Genomic DNA, 5,718 nt, shown 5'->3' on the forward strand with positions numbered 1-5,718 from the left:
TAAAATTCTTTAATTCCTTTATAGATTTTGCTACCACTTCCAAGGCTATATCCCCTGTTTCTATCTGCAGATCTCTCGGTTGGCAAAATGTCCTCTTCAGTTGGAATTGGTCTATTTAGAACAGGTTCAAAATGCTCTTTCCACCTTCCTTTTATATTCAACTCTTAGTCATCAAGTTACCATTTCTATCTCGTACAGGTATTTCCTTCCTTCTCTTTTCAGTCCCAGTTAACTCCTTTATGGCCTGATACACTGCTCTTGTGCTCTGACCGTCATTTTTACTTATTTTCTGTCTTTGTTGCCTTTTCATCATAGTTAGCTTTTTGAATGAGAGTGAATGAGTGTATTTCTTCTGATATTTGAATTCATTTTGAGATACTTCTAACGTAAATTTTTCTTGTAATTAATAAATTTACAGTTCTTTTCTTGAGCTTAATGTAAATGTAGAATCGTGTTTGATTTCTCCACACTGAGCTTACTTTAATGTGCTACTCCCTGTTCGAACAAACTTCTTATATTAATCACGACTGCTATTGAAGCCAGTTCTTCTACATTAAACCTTAAATCCGTTGTGCCAGCCTGGAGTTAGCATCAGCAAGGACCTATCCATTATTATTAGCATTAGTTATTGATTGTCAGGGGGAAAGGACACTTTCTCAGAGGCAAACAGTACTAATGATACAACATTTGTGGGTAGGCTAGTCTCCGCAGTGTGCTGTTGAGAAAGTTAATAAAATTCTCGTCTTTAGAGAATCAGCAACGTAAGGCACATAAAGTAAAATTTACTTTTAGATTTCACAAGTCATTTTTTTGTGTCAACTGATAATTTAAATATATCTGGTGACCTCATTCCAGGATATTAACTCCTAGCTTTAAAGTTATTAACGAAATAATACTCATTCACTCTTAGCCAGGCATTAGTTATCATTAAAGTCTACAGGCACTATCTTACTAGTGGTTATTGATTCTGCTTTATTAATTTTACTTAAGAGTTTTCCCAGTCAGTTGCATTTTTAAAGATTTCTTTACCAGTTTAACTAGGTAAAACTAGTCACCAGCCTGTGCCTATATTCTTTACTTTCGATTATTACCATTTCTCTGCGAACACCAGTCAGTCAGTACATCAGTCTTTAGTTCACTCAGTCTTAGCTGAGTTAGCATCATGGCTACTAGTTCATATGTACAGGAAGCCAAAAATAAGGGGCTTACCAATCCCCAGGAAATTAAAGACTATGTGGTTTCACGGTACAATTATGAACAGCAACGTGAGAATGATGCCCATGAAGACCGTAGAATTCAACGTGAACACGAGCGAGAACAGTGTGAATACGAACGTGCCGAGCGCAAGGCATGTGAGAAGTACAAGCTTGAGGTGTTGAAGCTCAAGCAAGACTCCTTGGCTTCAGGCACATCTGGTGCAGCCAACCCAAGCTCCACGAGCGCACTCCCAGCACATGTTCTGACAACACTGTGCCTCAAGCTTCCTTCATATAAAGATAGGCGAGCGAATCAAGCCATTCATAGCTCGTTTCGAGGACGTGGCACAGCTGTACCAGCTGGATGAGGCAGCTAAGCAGCTCCAGTTTCTTAGCTTGTTTGAGGGCTCTACCCTCGATATTCTCCACAGAATTCGTGGAGACCATCTCAGGTATGAGATGATGAAGTCCATGCTCATCAAAGCATACGGTCTCACGGTTGATGATGCCAGTAGCCAGTTCATGAGGGCGCGTCTCCAAGAAAACGAGACTGCTGTTCAGTTCCTTAACTGTCTCACTGCTTACTTAGATGAGTGGATGGAGAAAGATGAGACCCCTTGTGCGTGAGAGGGGATAACTGACCTCATCCTGTGCACACAGCTAAAAAAGTCATGGCCTGCTGAGCTTATGGGTCAGCTTAAGATCTGTCAGGTAAGGGATGCCAGCCAAATGGTGGAAAAGACTGATGCATTCTTCACTGCATACGAGTAATAAACTTGTAAGCAAGAGACCTGGAATAGGAAAGATACTGCCAAGTCTGGGAAGCCATCTCAGAAGGAACCCCAGCATCAAGGCCATTCTCAGAATAATGGCCATGGTCCAAACAAACCACAGAAGAAGGACCAGTGGCAGAATATGCAGAAACCCGACTGGAAGAAGTACAAGCAGTACCCCAACCAGCACCAGTATCCCAAGCAGCAGCAGAACAAGGACAAACCACGTAACCCTCAGTCAGGACAATTAACTTTAGTGTTTCGTAGGCAGGAGGCAAATGCCGCATTAATACCCCAACAGCAATATGGTGGTGCTGTCCCCACTTAGTACAGGTACTTCCCCACAATTCACTAGTCACCCTCAGACAGTGAGCCCTCCTCCTCAGGTGGTCAATGCTCCAGCACCCCAGATGGTGAGCATGACCCCTCAGGCATCTAGTTTTCATGGCGCCACGTTTGCTGTATTGTTCATTCCACAGTCTCATCAATGTCTGGCTGCTACCTCAAACCCTTCCACAAGCAACATTGCTTTCTTGTTCAGCCAGGGTTTGTGGGAGGTGTTTCCATAAATGTTCTGAGAGACAATGGTTCCTCAAGCTGCTCCATCAGGCAGAGTCTAGTTTGGCCCAAGGAGTATACAGGTAGGCAGATCCAAGTTAGACTTATTGATGGATCAGTGAGATTGTTCCCTGAGCACGTATCCACGTGGCATCTCCTTTTTGCACTGGCTTGACAGCTGCAGTTGTCGTGCTAGAACCTTTGATTAACCTTATCATAGGTAACATACCAGGCGTCAAAATGGTTGCACTGTAGACGTTGCTACTCAGACTTCGGCTGTTGCAGTAACACGAGTCATGGCCAAGACTCTGAACCGTGTCACCCCATTGACCATCGCAACGCTGCAAGATCTGATTCGTAGTCAAGATGTTGTCCAGGAAAAACAGTCTGACCCAACACTTGCCTCAGTGCATGTGAAGCTCGAGGGTAATGTGATTAGGTATTCACGAGGAGGTCAAGCCAGGTTTCTTCATAAGCGAAGATGGCTGTACCATGAGTCACAAACAACCTGGGGTGAAGTTCGACTGCAGTTTGTCGTTCCCGTGAAGTATCGCTAGTGTTTGAATCGGGTCACTGTTCAGCGATGGGAGGTCACATGGGCCAAAAGAAAACCTCTGACCGCATCCATACTGAATTTTTCTGGCCAGGAATGGGACAGGAAATAACTAGGCTCATACATTCCTGCAATGTGTCAGTGTACCATTGACTGGGGATGTGTCCATCCTGCGCCACTGAAACCAATGCCTATAATCTCTGAAAAGTTTGAGAGAGTAGCAGTTGACATTGTTGGACCAATCTCTCCTAAGGCTGGTGATGGATCAAAGTATATCCTCACTATCGTTGATTTCAGCACACGGCGACCTGAAGCTGTGGCCCTTAACTCCTAGGCGCCAGTCCACGTCATATGACGTGTTGGTAGAGGCCTACAGTCCATGTCATATGATGTTTTAATTTTTCGCGGGCATGTTTGAACTTCATAGTGCACCATATGGACTCAGAGTTTTGTCCCAGCATGGCTGGTGTGCAGGGTCACGCCGGCTGGCCGGGGGAGGGGGTTGGTGGGGGAGGGGTGGAAGGAAAGCCCAGCAGTGAGGAGGGCTGTGGTGGATGGTGGTTAAGGGTGGTGGAAGGCCGGCATAGAGAGAGTGTGGCCTTGGAATCAACTGATACTGATTCGGGGTAGGGGTTGGGAGGGGTGGGGTGGGGTGGTGGGAAGGGCTGCTAGGGAGCCCTGAGGGGGGTGGGGGAGAGTGTATGGTTGCTTGAGCACGCTTGTACTGATCATAACCAGCCTTTAGGGACTACCATACTGTCAAGAATGACTAAAAACAGTGAAATAATGTATAGTGTGTAAATAATAGTGAATACCTAAACAAACATAAGTTTGTTAGAAAATATGTATCATGGAAAACGTAAAATAAGCCGATCATTATTAGTTACTTTCTTGTGTTTTTTTGCTTTTTTCGTTTTAATATTGTGTTCATACACCATTGTGAATTAGTTAGATAAACAGACACACTCAACACTAATCTTGGTGCAAGGTAATCATCCCTCCTTGCTCCACCACCACCGCCAACACACCACAGTGACCTTGAACAAGCTCAGCCCAGCTGCCACACACCAGCTCCCTCACACCACACCATCACCTCCAAATCGCCAACAGAGAGTAATTATGCGCCTTTTATGTGTTTTTTGTCATTTGTGATTGATTTGTAATGAAAAACAATTATTTTGGGAAAAACTGATTTTCCTGAAAATAACCCAGTTCTGGGATGTGGATAGGTCTACCCATGCCCAGTGCCTAGGGGTTAAGACTATAGAGGCCGTCACTGTTGTTGAGGAAGAGGCGACGGGAGAATTAAAGAGCCGGGAATGGAATGTTTACCTACTTAATTATTCCACATCGACACTTGCTCATATACACAAATGTGGGTGTTGCTGAGAACTGACGAAAGAGCATGAAGTAAATGAAAAACGAAATTAAAAGTCCAAGTGGAAACTGCACGTGATTGAGGTGTTCTGTTACGTAGGTATCCCCAAGGAGCTCTTAACCCTTACACCGCGGGCATGTTTCCCAATGTTTTGCGTCTCCAGTGGGGTTATTCGGGCTCCGACAGACTCTCAAGAAATATTTGCCAAAAATCAGTTATTAGTCCTAGAATATTAAAATTAAATATGCCTATGGCACATACCTTCAGCTTTCTCCTGGGATGTTTGTTGAGCCTTCGTCGATTACCGTAGGACTTGTGGAGACCTCTGAATTTGGGTAACGAAGTCTCCACTTTACACTTCCCGACAACCCGTAATATGATTACCACTGCCAGATATTAACACTATAAACACTACTCTATGATTATCAAGTAGTTTGGGATCCATACTCCAAATAAAAACCACTGTGAAAGCAATGAAAATTACGAGTGCGTATGACCTTCCCACTTGCGCTAGTTCGCTGTAGGTATTCTGTCATTTATTATTCATAAAACCCATCACACTTTATATTTCTATTACTATATAACACTTATATATATCTACGGTCTTTATCCATAAGTTTCCTTCAGTAGTATTAGTTTATTGTCACTGTAGGGATTCAAGTTCTTTCAGTAAAATACGTAGCATTCACTTTCTCGTCCTGTATACTAGCATTGAGAGTGAATGTCACTTTCACCTTCACTCTCATAACTCATAGTATTCAGGACATGCTAGAGTGGAAACTTTCACTTTCATTACTCCTAGGGTATATACTCGTATTCCTTATAATACTACTCATGTTACATTCAGCTATAAAAAAATTACGTTCTCTATTTTATTTACGTTATTTACATTTCTATTTTATTTACACTGTTTTATGCACTGTCACTTAGAAGTAACTTATAAAACTATTTTCCACTGTTCTACGTATATTTACATTCATTACTTTCACTTGCTGTGTTTTACATATTATATACACATTATTTACAATTCCCACTTGCACTGTTTTACTCAATAGAAAGATCGTAGTCACTCTTTTATCAATTGTCAGCCCTTTACCTCTTTTCCACACGAGGTTTAGTAGGGAGTAAAGGTCACAGAGACCCGCACCTTTGCATGTGGGGTGAAAAGTCCCTGAAGTTAGCAAGAGCAAACAGACGTACCTCCACATTGAAGATGAGAGTGAACTGATAAGGGTGGGCCGGTTGGTGGTGGCCTACCTA

The sequence above is a fragment of the Coenobita brevimanus genome, chromosome 104 (assembly GCF_032717465.1).
Source record: "Coenobita brevimanus isolate Jiangsu-jjx chromosome 104, ASM3271746v2, whole genome shotgun sequence".
NCBI classification, from domain to species: domain Eukaryota; kingdom Metazoa; phylum Arthropoda; class Malacostraca; order Decapoda; family Coenobitidae; genus Coenobita; species Coenobita brevimanus.